General features: G+C 38.5%; 1 long non-coding RNA gene across 1 annotated transcript in view; it reads right to left on the bottom strand.

Annotated features, from left to right (window-relative positions):
- The window catches only part of LOC134757880 (uncharacterized), a 146,753-nt gene that overhangs the window by 23,422 nt on the left and 104,214 nt on the right, over positions 1–19,117 (bottom strand). The window contains exon 2 of the long non-coding RNA XR_010132417.1: positions 1,615–1,739. This is a non-coding gene — a long non-coding RNA (uncharacterized lncRNA). The remainder of the gene's footprint in view (positions 1–1,614; positions 1,740–19,117) is intronic.

Here is a 19,117-nt window from a genome sequence, read left to right as displayed (position 1 = left end):
TTTAGTGGGGTAGAGCAAGTCACTACTAATACAGAAGTTGAGAATCCATGAGAAGAAGAGAACACATAGTGTACAACTAAAATGGTTGTGTTTGAAACTCACCAGCCAGTAGGTTCTGGGATTAATGGCAATGGCTTGTAGTATGTTCAAAGAACAGGTGGTGCATGGGAAGAAGCTGCTCATTATCCTGTTAAGGTAGACAGCAGGCTTCTATTTGAGGCCACTCTAGAGAATATCTTCCCAAACTATGTCTGTAGAGAACAAGTTTGTCATGGTAGGAGCGTCACTATTTAGATGAAGGCCTAATTACTGATGCTCTGGTCACAGGACCTGGGCCTGCAACTCAAAAGGCAGGCAAAAATCCAGAAGACGGGAAGGAACATGACAGAGATTCCAATGCTATGGAATAAAAAGCACTTTTATGGAACTATTATTTGAAGATGTGCTCTTTATCAGAAAAGTAAACGCATATCTGGAAAAACAAACAGGACAACAAACAAAGTCTCTTCTTAGAAAATTTCTATGATTATGTCAACCAAGACCACCACTCTCCTCAGTGCCGACCATCATGGTTTCCTCAATCAAAACGTCCTGAGTCATCCCTAGCAACCCCATGTGCACCATCCCCCCAGCCTGCCCTTTCCTTCACTTTCCATAAACACCGTATCTGCCATGATGCCATTGCAACCCCCTCTTGTTGTACTTTTATTATCTTCACATTTCCTGAACAATTACAAGTGCCATGTGTCCTGGAAATTTTGAGTTTATTTGTATATCTTCTGTTAAATTCCACAAGATCATGGACAATAACTTATGAACATTTGTATCTGCACACTTGGTGCAGTGTTAGGTTAATGTTTTTTAAAAAGGTGAATGACTGGAGATAAGTAGATAATCCATTGGTCAGTTTTTTTCAGTCTACTACTTAATATGAAATGGAGAGAAGTTATAATGTGTAATTGACCAAACTTTCTTCATCAAACGTTTTAATAAGAGCAGTAATCTATTTATGAGGATAGAGCAGTCCTGACCTAAACACATCCCGAAAGGCCACACCTCACAATACTGCTGCTTTGGGGATTAATTTTCAACATAAAGTTTTAAGGGACAAAAACATGAAAACCATCCCTCATGTCCCCAATTTATTTTTAATTCCACGCAAAGTACAATCATTCCATCTACTAGATTCTATAATTCTAAGCTCACTCCAGAATCAACTTTAAAATCTAACTTCAAAGTCTTGTCCAAACCTCATATGGGTGAAAGTCAAGGTATAATTCATTCTAATGCAAGTTTTTCTTTAGCTGTGAATCTGTGAAATCTAACATGTTATATGTTTTTGAAATACAACGGTGGGAAAGGCAAAGGACAAACATCGCTGTTTCAAAAAGGAGAAATAGGCAAAAAGAGATAAATAACAGGTCCCAAGTGTGTTATTAAAAAAACAAAAGGCAGGCCATGCGTGATGTTTCATACCTGTAATCCCAGCAGTTTGGAAGGCCAAGGCAGGTGGATCACTTGGGGACTAGAGTTCAAGATTCACCTGGCAATATAGTGAAACCCCGTCTCTACTAAAAAAAAAAAAAAAAATTAACCAAGCCTGATGGCACTCACCTTTGGTCCCAGCTACTTGGGAGGCTGAGGCAAGAGAATCACTCTATCCCGTGTGGCAGAGCTCAGCAATGAGCTAAGATCGCACCGCTGCACTCTAGTCTGGGCAACAGAGTGAGAATCCATCTCTAAATAAATAAATAAATAAAATTAATGGACAAAAACTGCTCAAATTTGAAAAAAGAAATGGACAAACAAACTCAGGAACTTTAATGGACTTTGACCAGTATAAATTTAAAGAAAACCAAAGTGAGACACAATATAAAACTGTTAAATAGCTTATAGAAAAAATTTCAAAAATTTCAAGAGAAAAAAGATTAAACACATGCAATTTAGGCCCACTAAAAACAGGTGTCTTTAAAGGTATTTTGCAGTTCAGAGTGTGGGATGATATATTCAAGTTCAAAAAAAAAAAAGAAAAATTACCAACCAAGAACATTATATATGGCAAAACTGTCATTGAAACATGAAAATGAAATTAAGATTTTTTCAGATAAACTGAAGCTGAAGGAGTTTATGACCACTAGGTTTGTTCTTCAAGAATTGCTAGAAAGTCCTTTGAGATTAAATAATGAGACTACCAAAAAAGCCATACAATACTATAAACTCTGTTGTAAAGCAAATATATAGACAAATACAGCATTCTGTATTATTGTGATGTTGGTAAGTAATTTTAATTCCCTTATAGAATTTGACACAAAATATGCAAAAATACTTTATATGTCTGTTAAAGAATACACCATATAAGAAGGCCTAATTTGTGACTTCAAGAACAAAGTATGTGTTGGGAAAGACAGTCACTTAAAAGACTGGAGTTTTTATATGTTACTGGAGATAACATCAGATTAAACTAGGTTGTTATAACTTTGAGATTTTTCATGTAATCTGTATAGTAGTCACAAAGATAATACATACAGAATATATACAAAAGAAAAAGAAATAAAAACATATTAGTACAAAAATTAATTAGACAAAAAGGAAGACAGCAGGAAATAAAATAAATAAATAAAAGAACTACAAAAGAAACACAATACAATTAACAAAACGGCAGTAGTCACTCCTTAACTGCAAATAATAACCTTCTATGTAACAATATTAAATTCTCCAGTAACAGACACAAGTTTAGTGAAAAAATAAAAATATAAAATCAAATTCTGTTTATAAAAATAAAAATATAAAATCAAATAAATTCTGTTTATTTAAGGATAAACATGGAATGAAAGTGCAGAGATGGAAAATAATATTCTATATGATAACCAAGTCATCCTAAATAGCAACAAGAATAGAACAAAGTTGGTCACATTTACATTAGATGATTAGACTTTAAGCAAAAAACTGTCATAAAGACAAACAAGGATAATATATAATAAAAATAAATCTCCAAGAAGATATCATAATTAAAATATGCACATGTATCAGCAACTATTCCGAACACATAACACAAATAATGACACAATTAAAAGGAGAAATAGGCTGAGTACAGTGGCTCACGCCTGCTTGTAATCCCTACATTTTGGCGGGAGCTGAGGCAGGAGGATGGCTTGAGCCCAGGAGCTGAGACTAACCTGGGCAAGATAGCAACACTTCATCTGTATAAAAAAAAAATAAATAAAAATAAAGGGAGGAATAGAGACCACCACCAAAATGATAGGAGACTTTAATAATGGAGAGGACAACCTGGCAGACCAAAGGAAGACAGAGGATTGAGCAAGGAGTGATTCAACCAAATCCAACAAACTTTTAGAAACGGTCTTCTCAACAACAGAATGCACATGCCTCTGGTGCGCACATGGAACATTCTTGAGACTATATCACAAATCGGACCACAAAGAAATCAATTCAAGAAAATTAAAATCATACGAAGTATCATTTACAACTAAAATGGAATGGAACTAGAAGTGAATACCAGAAGAAAAATTTAAAAATTTGCAAATACATAAAAATCAAGTAACATATTCCTAAGCAGCATTATGGGTTAAAGAAGAAACCACAGTGAAAATTTCAACATAACTGGAGACGAAAAGTATGACAAAATTGTTGAATGCATCTAAAGCTTGTATTCAATTGTAGTAGTAAATGTGCACATTTAAAAATATCTCTCTAAATCAACTAGTAAATGCAACCAAACATCAGTAAAGAATAAAAATTATAGCAGTTATAAATAAATAACAATTAAAAGCCATAGAAAAATCAATTAAAGTTTCGTTTTATTGAAAAGATTAAGAAAACTGACACAGATTAAAAGAAAAAAAGAAAATATCTCAAATAAATAAATTCAGAAATAAAAGAAGGAGCTATTACAACTGATGCCACCAAAGTAGGAAAAGAAGAGATTATAAAAGTTTAATTCAAAATATATGTCAAAAATCATGATAAGCTAAGAGAAATAGACAAATGTCTAGAAATATAGATTATACTGAAAATAAACCATAAAAAATTCTGAATAGGCATATACGTATTAACAACAACCTCCCCTGAAAAAGACCAGGCCCAGATCACTTCATTAAATATTTTTTTTCAAAATGTTAAAGCAGGGTTAACACTAACCCTTCTTAAACTACTTCAGAAAAATGAAAAAGAGGAAACAATTTCCAACTTATTTTATGAGCCCAGCATTAACACAACACCGAACTCCACAAAGACAGTAAGAAAAAATAAATACAACTACATATCAATTTTCCTGATGACGATTGATGTAAAAATTCTCCTCGGAACATTAGAACACCAAATTCAATAACATATTGCAAGGATTATACACCATGACCAAGAAGGAGTTATCTCTCCAATGTAAGTATTGTTCAACACATGTAAATCAATCTATTTGTTTTTTATTTTTTTATTGTACTTTAAGTTCTAGGGTACATGTGGACAACGTGCAGGTTTGTTACATAGATTTATATGTTGTTTTGCTGCACCCATCAACTCGTCATTTACATTAGATATTTCTCCTACTACTATCTCTCCTCCAGCCCTCCAGCCCCTGACAGGCCCCATTGTGTGATGTTACCTGCCTTGTGTCCAAGTGTTGGCTCATTGTTAAATTCCCATCTATGAGTGAGAACGTGTGGTGTTTGGTTATGTTTCCTTGTGATAGTTTCCTGAAAATGATGGTTACCAGCTTCATCCGTGTCCCCTCAAAGGACATAAACTCATCCGTTTTTATGGCGGCATACTATTCCATGGTGTATACGTGCTGCATTTTCTTAATCAATTCTAATTGATGGATATTTGGGTTGGTTCCAAGTTTTTGCTATTGTGAATAGTGCTGCAATAAACATACGTGTGCATGTGTCTTTATAGTGGCATGATTTATAATCCTCTGGGTATATACCCAGAAATGGGATCGCTGGGTCAAATGGTATTTCTAGTTCTAGATCCCAGAGGAATGGCCACACTGTCTTCCACAATGGTGGAACTAATTTACACGCCCACCAACAGTGTAAAAACCTTCCTATTTTTCCACATCCTCTCCAGCATCTGTTGTTTCCTGACTTTCAAATAATCGCCATTCTAACTGGAGTGAGATTGTATCTCATTGTGGTTTTGATTTGCATTTCTCTGATAACCAGTGATGATGAGCATTTTCTCATGTGGCTGTTGGCTGCATAGATGTCTTCTTTTCAGAATTGTCTGTCCATATCCTTTGCCCACTTTTTGATGGTGGTTTTTTCTTGTAAATTTGTTTAAGTTTTTTGTAGAGTCTGGATATTAACCCTTTGTCAGATGGATAGATTGCCAACAATTTTCTCCCATTCTGTAGGTTGTCTCTTCGCGCTGGTGGTACTTTATCTTGCTGTGCAGAAGCGCTTAAGTTTAATTAGATCTGATTTGTCTATTCTCGCTTTTGTTGCCATTGCTTTTGGTGTTTTAGTCATGAAATCTTTGCCCATGCCTATGTCCTGAATGGTGTTGCCTAGGATTTCTTCTAGGGTTTTTATGGTTTTAGGCCTAACATTTAAGTCTTTAATCCCTCTTGAATTAATTTGTGTATAAGGTGTAAGGAAGGGATCCAGTTGCAGCTTTCTACATATGGCTAGCCAGTTTTCCCAGCACCACTTATTAAATAGGGAATCTTTTCTCCATTGCTTGTTTTGGTCAGGTTTGTGAAAGATCAGATGGTTGTAGATGTGTGGTGTTATTTCTGAGGCCTCTGTTCTGTTCCATTGGTCTATAGATCGGTTTTGATACCAGTGCCATGCTGTTTGGTTACTGTAGCCTTGTAGTATAGATTGAAGTCAGGTAGTGTGATGCCTCCAGCTTTGTACCTTTTGCTTAGATTGTCTTGGCAATATAGGCTCTTTTTCGGTTCCATACGAACTTTAAAGTAGTATTTTCTAATTACGTGAAGAAAGTCATTGGTAGCTTGATGGTGATGGCATTGGAATCTGTAAGTTACCTAGGGCAGTATGACCATTTTTGCAATATTGATTCTTCCTATCCATGAGCATGCAATGTTCGTCCATTTGTTTGTGTCCTCTTTTACTTCGTTGAGCAGTGATTTGTAGTTTTCCTTGAAGAGGTCCTTCACAAGCTCACTCATGATTTGGCTCTCTGTTTATCTGTTATTGCTGTATAGAAATGCTTGTGATTTTTGCACATTGATTTATCATGAGACTTTGCTAAAGTTGCTTATCAGCTTAAGGAGATTTTGGGCTGAGATGATGAGGTTTTCTAAATATACAATTATGTCATCTGCAAACAGAGACAACTTGACTTTCTAATTGAATACTTTGCTTTCTTTTTTTTTCTTTTTTTCTTTTTATTTATTATTATTATACTTTAAGTTTTAGTGTACATGTGCATATTGTGCAGGTTAGTTACATATGTATACATGTGCCATGCAGGTGCGCTGAACCCACTAACTTGTCATCTAGCATTAGGTATATCTCCCAATGCTCTCCCTCCCCCCTCCCCCCACCCCACAACAGTCCCCAGAGTGTGATGTTCCCCTTCCTGTGTCCATGTGATCTCATTGTTCAATTCCCACCTATGAATGAGAATATGCGGTGTTTGGTTTTTTGTTCTTGCAATAGTTTACTGAGAATGATGATTTCCAATTTCATCCATGTCCCTACAAAGGACATGAACTCATCATTTTTTATGGCTGCATAGTATTTCATGGTGTATATGTGCCACATTTTCTTAATCCAGTTTATCATTGTTGGACATTTGGGTTGATTTCAAGTCTTTGCTATTGTGAATAATGCCACAATAAACATACGTGTGCATGTGTCTTTATAACAGCATGATTTATAGTCCTTTGGGTATATACCCAGTAATGGGATGGCTGGGTCAAATGGTATTTCTAGTTCTAGATCCCTGAGGAATCACCACACTGACTTCCACAATGGTTGAACTAGTTTACAGTACCACCAACCGTGTAAAAGTGTTTCTATTTCTCCACATCCTCTCCAGCACCTGTTGTTTCCTGAATTTTTAATGATTGCCATTCTAACTGGTGTGAGATGGTATCTCATTGTGGTTTTGATTTGCATTTATCTGATGGCCAGTGATGATGAGCATTTTTTCGTGTGTTTCTTGGCTGCATAAATGTCTTCTTTTGAGAAGTGTCTGTTCATGTCCTTTGCCCACTTTTTGATGGAGTTGTTTGTTTTTTTCTTGTAAATTTGTTTGGGTTCATTGTAGATTCTGGATATTAGCCCTTTGTCAGATGAGTAGGTTGCGAAAATTTTCTCCCATTTTGTAGGTTGCCTGTTCACTCTGATGGTAGTTTCTTTTGCTGTGCAGAAGCTCTTTAGTTTAATTAGATCCCATTTGTCAATTTTGTCTTTTGTTGCCATTGCTTTTGGTATTTTAGACATGAAGCACTTGCCCATGCCTATGTCCTGAATGGTAATGCCTAGGTTTTCTTCTAGGGTTTTTATGGTTTTAGGTCTAACATTTAAGTCTTCAATCCATCTGGAATTGATTTTTGTATAAGATGTAAGGAAGGGATCCAGTTTCAGCTTTCTACATATGGCTAGCCAGTTTTCCCAGCACCATTTATTAAATAGGGAATCCTTTCCACATCGCTTGTTTTTCTCAGGTTTGTCAAAGATCAGATAGTTGTAGATATGCGGTGTTATTTTTGAGGGCTCTGTTCCATTGATCTATATCTCTGTTTTGGTACCAGTACCATGCTGTTTTGGTTTCTGTAGCCTTGTAATATAGTTTGAAGTCAGGTAGTGTGATGTCTCCAGCTTTGTTCTTTTGGCTCAGGATTGACTTGGCGATGCGGGCTCTTTTTTGGTTCCATATAAACTTTAAAGTAGTTTTTTCCAATTCTGTGAAGAAAGTCATTGGTAGCTTGATGGGGTTGGCATTGAATCTGTAAATTACCCTGGGCAGTATGGCCATTTTCACGATATTGATTCTTCCCACCCATGAGCATGGAATGTTCTTCCATTTGTTTGTATCCTCTTTTATTTCATTGAGCAGTGGTTTGTAGTTCTCCTTGAAGAGGTCCTTCACATCCCTTGTAAGTTGGATTCCTAGGTATTTTATTCTCTTTGAAGCAATTGTGAATGGGAGTTCACTCATGATTTGGCTCTCTGTTTGTCTGTTGTTGGTGTATAAGAATGCTTGTGATTTTTGCACATTGAGTTTGTATGCTGAGACTTTGCTGAAGTTGCTTATCAGCTTAAGGAGATTTTGGGCTGAGACAATGGGGTTTTCTAGATATACAATCATGTCGTCTGCAAACAGGGACAATTTGACTTCCTCTTTTCCTAATTGAATACCCTTTATTTCCTTCTCCTGCCTAACTGCCCTCGCCAGAACGTCTAACACTATGTTGAATAGGAGTGGTGAGAGAGGGCATCCCTGTCTTGTGCCAGTTTTCAAAGGGAATGCTTCCAGTTTTTGCCCATTCAGTATGATATTGGCTGTGGGTTTGTCATAGATAGCTCTTATTATTTTGAGATACATCCCATCAATACCTAATTTATTGAGAGTTTTTAGCATGAAAGGTTGTTGAATTTTGTCAAAGGCCTTTTCTGCATCTACTGAGATAATCATGTGGTTTTTATCTTTGGTTCTGTTTATATGCTGGATTACATTTTTTGATTTGTGTATATTGAACCAGCCTTGCATCCCAGGGATAAAGCCCACTTGATCATGGTGGATAAGCTTTTTGATGTGCTGCTGGATTTGGTTTGCCAGTATTTTATTGAGGATTTTTGCATCAATGTTCATCAAGTATATTGGTCTAAAAGTCTCTCTTTTGGTTGTGTCTCTGCCCGGCTTTGGTATCAGGATGATGCTGGCCTCATAAAATGAGTTAGGGAGGATTCCCTCTTTTTCTATTGATTGGAATAGTTTCAGAATGGATGGTACCAGTTCCTCCTTGTACCTCTGGTAGAATTCGGCTGTGAATCCATCTGGTCCTGGACTCTTTTTTGTAGGTAATCTATTGATTATTGCCACAATTGCAGCTCCTGTTATTGATCTATTCAGAGATTCAACTTCTTCCTTGTTAGTCTTGGGAGGGTGTATGTGTCAAGGAATTTATCCATTTCTTCTAGATTTTCTAGTTTATTTGCATAGAGGTGTTTGTAGTATTCTTTGATGGTAGTTTGTATTTCTGTGGGTTTGGTGGAGATATCCCCTTTATCATTTTTATTGCATCTATTTGATTCTTCTCTCTTTTTTTCTTTATTAGTCTTTCTAGCAGTTTATAAATTTTGTTGATCATTTCAAAAAAGCAGCTCCTGGATTCCTTAATTTTTTGAAGGGTTTTTTGTGTCTCTATTTCCTTCAGTTCTGCTTTGATTTTAGTTATTTCTTGCCTTCTGCTAGCTTTTGAATGTGTTTGCTCTTGCTTTTCTAGTTCTTTTAATTGTGATGTTAGGTTGTCAATTTTGGATCTTTCCTGCTTTCTCTTGTGGGCATTATTGCTATAAATTTCGCTCTACACACTGCTATGAATGTGTCCCAGAGATTCTGGTATGTTGTGTCTTTGTTCTCATTGGTTTCAAAGAACATCTTTATTTCTGCCTTCATTTCGTTATGTACCCAGTAGTCATTCAGGAGCAGATTGTTCAGTTTCCATGTAGTTGAGCGGTTTTGAGTGAGACTCTTAATCCTGAGTTCTAGTTTGTTTGCACTGTGGTCTGAGAGATAGCTTGTTATAATTTCTGTTCTTTTACATTTGCTGAGGAGTGCTTTACTTCCAAGTATGTGGTTAATTTTGGAATAGGTGTGGTGTGGTGCTGAAAAAAACGTATATTCTTTTGATTTGGAGTGGAGAGTTCTGTAGATGTCTATTAGGTCTGCTTGGTGCAGAGCTGAGTTCAATTCCTGGGTATCCTTGTTGACTTTCTGTCTCATTGATCTGTCTCATGTTGACAATGGGATGTTAAAGTCTCCCATTATTCATGTATGGGAGTCTAAGTCTCTTTGTAGGTCACTCAGGACTTGATTTATGAATCTGGGTGCTCCTGTATTGGGTGCATATATATTTAGGATAGTTAGCTCTTCTTGTTGAATTGATCCCTTTACATTAAGTAATGGCCTTCTTTGTCTCTTTTGATCTTTGTGGGTTTAAAGTCGTTTCATCAGAGACTAGGATTGCTACCCCTGTCTTTTTTTGTTTTCCATTTGCTTGGTAGATCTTCCTCCATCCTTTTATTTTGAGCCTATGTGTGTCTCTGCCCATGAGATGGGTTTCCTGAATACAGCACACTGATGGGTCTTGACTCTTTATCCAATTTGCCAGTCTGTGTCTTTTAATTGGAGCATTTAGTCCATTTACATTTAAAGTTAATATTGTTATGTGTGAATGTGATCCTGTCATTATGATGTTAGCTGGTTATTTTGCTCGTTAGTTGATGCAGTTTCTTCCTAGTCTCGATGGTCTTTACATTTTGGCATGATTTTGCAGTGGCTGGTACTGGTTGTTCCTTTCCATGTTTAACGGTTCCTTCAGGAGCTCTTTTAGGGCAGCCCTGGTGGTGACAAAATCTCTCAGCATTTGCTTGTCTGTAAAGTATTTTATTTCTCCCTCACTTATGAAGCTTAGTTTGGCTGGATATGAAATTTTGGGTTGAAAATTCTTTTCTTTAAGAATGTTGAATATTGGCCCCCACTCTCTTCTGGCTTGTAGGGTTTCTGCCAAGAGATCTGCTGTTAGTGTAATGGACTTCCCTTTGAGGGGACCCGGCCTTTCTCTCTGGCTGCCCTTAACATTTTTTCGTTCATTTCAACTTAGGTGAATCTGACAATTATGTGTCTTGGAGTTGCTCTTCTCGAGGAGTATCTTTGTGGCATTCTCTGTATTTCCTGAATCTGAATGTTGGCCTGCCTTGCTAGATTGGGGAAGTTCTCCTGGATAATATCCTGCAGAGTGTTTTCCAAATTGGTTCCATTCTCCCCGTCACTTTCAGGTACACCAATCTGATGTAGATTTGGTCTTTTCACATGGTCCCATATTTCTTGGAGGCTTTGCTCGTTTCTTTTTATTCTTTTTCTCTAAACTTCCCTTCTTACTTCATTTCATTCATTTCATCTTCCATGGCTGATACCCTTTCTTCCAGTTGATTGCATCGGCTCATGAGGCTTCTGCATTCTTCACGTAGTTCTCGAGCCTTGGTTTTCAGCTCCATCAGCTCCTCTAAGTACTTCTCTGTATTGGTTATTCTAGTTATACATTCTTCTAAATTTTTTTCAAAGTTTTCAACTTCTTTACCTTTGGTTTGAATGTCCTACCGTAACTCGGAGTAATTTGATTGTCTGAAGCCTTCTTCTCTCAACTCGTCAAACTCATTCTCCATCCCTCTTTGTTCCATTACTGGTGAGGAACTGCGTTCCTTTGGAGGAGGAGAGGCACTCTGCTTTTTAGAGTTTCCAGTTTTTCTGTTCTGTTTTTTCCACATCTTTGTGGTTTTATCTACTTTTAGTCTTTGATGATGGTGATGTACAGATGGGTTTTTGGTGTGGATGTCCTTTCTGTTTGTTACTTTTCCTTCTAACAGACAGGACCCTCAGCTGCAGGTCTGTTGGAATACCCTGTCCTGTGAGGTGTCAGTCTGCCCCTGCTGTGGGGTGCCTCCCAGTTATGCTGCTCGGGGGTCAGGGGTCAGGGACCCACTTGAGGAGGCAGTCTGCCCATTCTCAGATCTCCAGCTGTGTGCTGGGAGAACCACTGCTCTCTTCAAAGCTGTGAGACAGGGACATTTATGTCTGCAGAGGTTACTGTTGTCTTTTTGTTTGTCTGTGCCCTGCCCCCAGAGGTGGAGCCTACAGAGGCAGGCAGGCCTCCTTCAGCTGTGGTGGGCTCCACACTGTTCTACCTTCCCAGCTGCTTTGTTTACCTAAGCAAGCCTGGGCAATGGCTGGCGCCCCTCCCCCAGCCTCGCTACCACCTTGCAGTTTGATCTCAGACTACTGTGCTAGCAATCAGGGAGACTCCCTGGGCATAGGACCCTCCGAGCCAGGAGCAGGATATAATCTCCTGGTGCGCCATTTTTTAAGCCCGTCAGAAAAGTGCAGTATTCGGGTGGGAGTGTCCCGATTTTCCAGGTGTCGTCTGTCACCACTTTCTTTGACTAGGAAGGGGAACTCCCTGACCCCTTGCACTTCCTGAGTGAGGCAATGCCTCACTCTGCTTCGGCTCACACACAGTGAGCACACCCACTGACCTGTGCCCACTGTCTGGCACTCCCTAGTGAGATGAACCCAGTATCTCAGATGGAAATGCAGAAATCACCCATCTTCTGTGTCGCTCATGCTGGGAGCTGTAGACAGGATCTCTTACTATTTGGCCATCTTGGCTCCTCCCCCACCTTTCTTTCTTTCTCTTCCTGATTGCTCTGGCCAGAATTTAGAACACTATGTTGAATAGGAGAGGTGAGAGAGGGCTTTCTTTTCTTCTGCCAGTTTTCAAAGGGAATGCTTCCAGTTTTACTGATTTAGTATGATATTGGCTGTGGGTTTGTCATAAATAGCTCTGATTATTTTGAGATACATTTCATCAATATGTAGTTTATTGAGAGTTTTTAGCATGAAAGACTGTTGAATTTTGTCAAAGGCCTTTTCTATATCTATGGAGATAGTCATGTATTTTTTGTCATTAATTCTGTTTATGTAATGGATTACATTTATTAATTTGTGTATGTTGAACAAGCCTTGCATTCCAGGGATGAAGACTACTTGATCGTGGCGGAGAAGCTTTTTGATGTGCTGCTGGATTCCATTTGCCAGTATTTTATTTGGGATTTTCACATCGATGTTCATCAAGGATATTGGTCTAAAATTCTCATTTTTTTTTGTTGTGTCTCTGCCAGGGTTTTGTATCAGGATGATACTGGCCCTATAAAATGAGTTATGGAGAATTTCCTCTTTTTCTATTGATTGGAATAATTTCAGAAGGAATGGTACCAGCTCCTTTTTATACCTCTGGTAGGATTCAGCTGTGAATCCATCTGGTTCTAGATATTTTTTCGTTGGTATGCTATTAATTATTGCCTCAATTTCAGAGCCTGTTATTGGTCTATTCAGAGATTCAACTTCTTCATGGTTTAATCCTGAGAGGGTGTATGTGTCAAGGAATTTATCCATTTCTTCTAGATTTTCTAGTTTATTTGTGTACAGGAGTTTATAGTATTCTCTGATGGTAGTTTGTATTTCTGTGGGATCAGTGATGATATATCATTTATCATTTTTTATTGTGTCTATTGGATTCTTGTCTCTTTTCTTCATTATTAGTCTTGCTAGTGGTCTATCAATTTTGTTGATCTTTTCAAAAAATCAGCTCCTAAATTCGTTGATTTTTTTAAGGGTTTTTTGTGTCTCTATCTCCTTTAGTTCTACTCTGATCTTTCTTGCCTTTTGCTTGCTTTTGAATTTGTTTGTTCTTGTTTCTCTAGTTCTTTCAATTGTGATGTTGGGCTTTCAATTTTAGATCTTTCCTCCTTTCTCTTGTGGGCATTTAGTGCTATAAATTTCCCTCTACACACTGCTTTAAATGTGTCCCAGAGATTCTGGTGTTTTTTGTCTTTGTTCTCACTGGTTTCAAAGACATCTTTATTTTTTCCTTCATTTCATTATTTACTCAGTAGTCATTCAGGAGCAGGTTGTTCAGTTTCCATGTATTTGTGCTATTTTGAGTGAGTTTCTTAATCCTGAGTTCTAATTTGATTGCACTGTGATCTGAGAGACAGTTTCTTGTGATATCTGTTCTTTTACATTTGCTGAGGAGTGCTTTCTTCCAATTATGTGATCAATTTTAGAAAAAGTGTGATATGGTGCTGAGAAGGATGTTTATTCTGCTTATATGGGGTGGAGAGTTCTGTAGATTTCTATTACATCTGCTTGGTGCAGCGCTGAGTTCAAGTCCTGGATATCCTTGTTAACTTTCTGTCTTGTTGATCTGTCTAATATTGACAGTGGGGTGTTAAAGTCTCCCATTATTTTTGGGTGGGAGTCTAAGTCTGTTTGTACTTATCTAGGGACTTAATTTATGAATCTGGGTGCTCCTGTGTTGGGTGCATAAATATTTATGGTAGTTAGCTCCTCTTGCTGAATTCATCCTTTTACCATTATATAATGGCCTTCTTTGTGTCTTTTGATCTTTGTTGGTTTAAAGTCTGTTTTATCAGAGACTAGGATTGCAACCCCTGCTTTTTTAATTTTTATTTTATTTTATTTTTGCTTTCCATTTGCTTGGTAGATCTTCTGCATCTCTTTATTTTGAGCCTATGTGTGTCTCTGCATGAGAGATGGGTCTCCTGAATACAGCACACTAATGGGTCTTGACTCTTTATCCTATTTGTAAGTCTATGTCTTTTAATTGAGGCATTTAGCCCATTTACATTTAAGGTCAATATGGTTATGTGTGAATTTGATCCTGTCATTATTATGTTAGCTTGCTGTTTTGCCAATTAATTGATGCAGCTTCTTCATAGTATCGATAGTCTTTACAATTTCACATGTTTTTTTGCAGTGGCTTGTACCAGTAGTTCCTTTCCATTCTTAGTGCTTCCTTCAGGAGCCCTTGTAAGGCAGGCCTGGTGGTGACAAAATCTCTCAGCATTTGCTTGTCTGTAAAGGATTTTATTTCTCCTTCACTTATGAAGCTTAGTTTAGCTGGATATGAAATTCTGGGTTGAAAATTCTTTTCTTTAAGAATGTTGAATATTGGCCCCCACTGTCTGCTGGCTTGTAGGGTTTCTGCTGACAGATCTGCTGTTAGTCTAATGGGCTTCCCCTTTTGGGTAACCCGACCTTTCTCTCTGGCTGCCCTTAACATTTTTTCCTTCATTTCAACCCTGGTGAATCTAACAATTAGTGTCTTGGGGTTGCTCTTATCCAGAAGTATCTTTGTGGTATTCTCTATATTTCCTGAATTTGAATGTTGGCCTGCCTTGCTACGTTGGGAAAGTTCTCCTGAATAATATCCTAAGGAGCGTTTTCCAACTTTGTTCCATTCTCTCCATCACATTTAGGTACACCAAGCAAAGGTAGATTTGGTCTTTTCACATTGTCCCATTTTTCTTGGAGGCTTTTTTTTTTCTTTCCAATCTTTTTACTCTAAACTTGTCTTCTCACTTTCTTTTATTAATTTGATCTTCAATCACTGATATGCTTTCTTCCACTGTATTGAATCAGCTGTTGAAGCTTGTGCATGTGTCACAAAGTTCTTGTGCCATGGTTATCATCTCCATAAGGTCATTTAATGTATTCTCTACACTGTTTATACTAGATAGCCATTTTCTGACCATTTCTCATGCTTTTTAGCTTCCTCGCAATGTGTTCAAACATGCTCCTTTAGCTCAGAGAAGTTTGCTATTACCAGCCTTCTGAAGCCTCCTTCTGTCAAGAGGTCAAAGTCATTCTCCCTCCAGCTTTGTTCTATTGCTGGTGAGGAGCTGCAATCCTTTGGAGGAAAAGAGGTGCTCTGGGTTTCAGGATTTTCAGCTTTTGTGCTCTGGATTCTTCCCATCTTTGTCATTTTATCTACCTTTGGTCTTTGATGTTGGTAACCCACAGATGGGTTTTGGTGTGGATATCCTTTTTTTTTATGTTGACGCTATTCCTTTCTGTTTGTTAGTTTTTCCTTCTAACAGTCAGGTCCCTCAGCTGCAGGTCTGTTGGAGTTTGCTGGAGGTCCACTCCAGACCCTGTTTGCCTGGGTATCACCAGTGGAGGCTGCAGAACAGCAAATATTGCTGCCTGATCCTTCCATGGAAGCTTCATTGAAGAGGGGCTCCCACCTTTATGAGGTGTCTGTTGGCCCTTACTAGGAAGTGTCTCCCAGTTAGGCTACATGGGGTTCAGGGACCCACTTGAGGAAGCAGTATATCCATTCTCAGAGCTCAAACACCATGCTGGGAGAACCACTGCTCTCTTCACAGCTGTCAGATGGGATGTTTAAGTCTGCAGAAGTTTCTGCTGCCTTTTATTCAGCTATGCCCTGCCCACAGTGGTGGAGTTTATAAAAGGCAGTATGCCTTGCTGAGCTGTGAGTGACTCTACCCAGTTCAAGCTTCCTGGCCACTTTGTTTACCTACTCAAACCTCAAAAATTGTGGATTCACCTCCCCCTGCCCAGCTGCTGCCTTGCAGGTTAATCTCAGACTGCTGTGCTAGCAGTGAGCAAGGCTCTCTGGGTATGGGACTCAATGAACCAGGCACAGGAGAGAATCTCCTGGTCTGCCAGGTGCTAAGACTGTGGGAAAAGTGCAGCATTTGGGTGAGAGTGTCCTGTTTTTCCGGGTACAGTCTGTCATGCCTTCCCTTGGCTAGGAAAGGAGAATCCCCCAATGCCTTGCACTTCCTTGGTTAGTTGATGTCCTGCCCTGCTTCAGCTAACCCTCTATGGGATGAACCCACTGTCCAACCAATCCCAATGAGATGAATCAGGTACCTCAGTTGGAAATGCAGAAATCACCCATCTTGCTTTGATCACACTGGGAGCTGCAGACCAGAGTTCTTCCTATTTGGCCATCTTGGAAAGGGAGTTTAATCAATCAATTTAATATGTCATATTAACAGACTAAAAGATATAAACCACACAGTCATCTCAAATGATACAGAAAAGTCAATTGACAAATTTAATCATCTTTTCAAGATAAAAAAACACTCAATAAACTAGAAATAAAAGGAAACTACTTTAACGTAATAAAAGATATGTAAATAACTCATCACCAACTGGGTGCAACAGCTCATGCCTATAGTCCCAGCATTTTGGGTGGCTGAGGTGGGTGGATGATTTTAGGTCAGGAGATCCAGACCAGCATGACCAACATGGTGAATCCCTGTCTCTACGAAAAATGTTAAAATTAGTTGGCCATTGTGGTGTGTGCCTGTAGTCCCAGTTACCAGGGAGGCTGAGGCATGAGAATAGCTTGAACTCGGGAGGTGGAGGTTGCAGTGAGCCTAGATCTTGCCACTGCACTCCAGACTGGGTGACAGAGCAAGATCCTATCTCAAAAAAATAAAAACAACAACAAAAAACAAAAAAGAAAACAAAAAACACACATCACTAACATTATACTGAATTCTGAAGTGTGGAAAGTTTATCCTCTAACATTAATAATAAGGCAAGATATTCACTGTTGCCACATTGATTCAAAAATAGCAGTGAAGGTCCTGGTAAAACAACTAGGCAATGATAAAAAGAAAAGATCCACATTCTAAAGGAAGAAGTAAAATTACCTGTTACTTATGATATGATGTTATATACAAAAAATCCTATATGCTGAAAACAATACCTGTTAGAACTAATAGTTGCATTTAGCAAAATTGCAGAATACAAAATTAAGTGTGTTTCCCTTCACTACAATGTACAATCTAAGTTTTAAAAATTCCATTGAAAATAGCATTAAGAAGAATATACTTTGGAATAAACAAGCAAGGAGATGTAAGACTAGTATACTAGAAATTACAAGATGTTGCTGAAGAAAAGTCACAAACAATTGGGAAGATATTCTATATTTATAGATTAGACAATTGAAAGTATATCCCATATTCATAAATTAGAAAACAATATTCTTAAGTCTATACTAATGCAATCAATAACACGTTAAATGCAATAGCTATATAAATCATAACAATATATACTTGCAGAAATAAAAAATTCTAAAACATATGGAATCTCAAGACTGAAAATAGCCAATTAAACTTGCAAAAGAATGTCAAGTGTGGAGCCCTCGCAATTTTTAAATCAAAAACTAATTGCAGTGCTGTTGAACTCTTTTCAAATGTGGTATTTTTAGGCCAGGTTCTATGGCTTACGCGTGTAACCTCAGCGCCTTGTGAGGCTGAGGTAGGAGGATTGCTTGAACTCAGCAATTCAAACTACACCGGGCATCATATTGAGAACACCCATCGCTACAAAAAATAAAATAAAATAAAATTAACCTGGCAATGTGACATGCACCTGTAGTCTCAGCTATTCCAGAAGCTGAGGTGAGAGGATAGTTTAAGCCTGGGAGAGCAAGGCTGCAGTGAGAGATGGTGGCACCAGTGCACCCCAGCCTGGATGACAGATAACCTGTCTCCAAAAATAAAAAGGAGAAAATCTGGAAAGAAATGTATTAAATCAAGACATGTAGACATAGTAAAAAATAGAGACCCCCCTTTCCACAAAAGCCTTGTATATATGGTCAAAATTATCTTCAGCAAGGGTGCAAAGGCCAAGCTATGGAGAGGGAATAGCCCCCTTTAACAAAAACAACATGAAGACTTGCTATCAACATGTAAAATATACAAGTCAGAATTGTAGTTCATACAATATATTTTTAAAAACTCAAAATGGATTAAAGACCCAAATGTAAGGCTGAAAGCTGTAAAACTCCTACACAAAAGTATAAGGGATAAATCCAACATTATGCCGTTAAATTTTGCAACGGGTTCTTGACTGCCAGCTGCCCCACATCCCTGGAGCATCCATCCGCTCACAGCTGCCGGGTGCTGGGTCCTTCCACACCTGTCGCGCTGCTTTGTTCAGGGCTCTGAGGGGCACCAGCCAGAACCCCACGCTGAGCATAAGGCACAGGCCAGACGTTCTCAGACTATTCACGGGCAGGCTGTCCCCATGCCCGCCTGAGGCGCCGGAGTGAGGATGGCCTGATCCCTGTCTGCGGAAGGAGGAAGAAGCTCATTTTCTGAGGCAGCAGGGACACAGAGGTGGATGTGGGACACAGGGACACAGGGGAGGATGCCATAAAAATATATGGCACATATTTTGAAACATGGCCGCAATTTGAATAATTAGAATATCTAAAAACTCCAGATTGTTAAACTGAAACGGCACCAAAATTCATCATTCCAGTGACTACAGGGAATTTTTAATAGTTGTTATTTTTATAATAAAATTAAACTTTAATGAAATAACTGACTTTCAAACTTCAGCAAGAGGACAAATATTCAGCCACAGATATCAGTTCCCAGTTTCTGCCCCGGGTCTTCTCTGGTCTCCCACAGCCCCTCCTGCATCACCCAGGGCTAAGAGGCCACCTGGCCTGGCCTTCGTCCCCTCGTCCCTCTGCTTCCCCATCCAGCTCCTG

Source organism: Gorilla gorilla, chromosome 22 (genome assembly GCF_029281585.2).
Source record: "Gorilla gorilla gorilla isolate KB3781 chromosome 22, NHGRI_mGorGor1-v2.1_pri, whole genome shotgun sequence".
NCBI classification, from domain to species: domain Eukaryota; kingdom Metazoa; phylum Chordata; class Mammalia; order Primates; family Hominidae; genus Gorilla; species Gorilla gorilla.
This window is presented reverse-complemented; position numbering and strand designations above follow the sequence as displayed.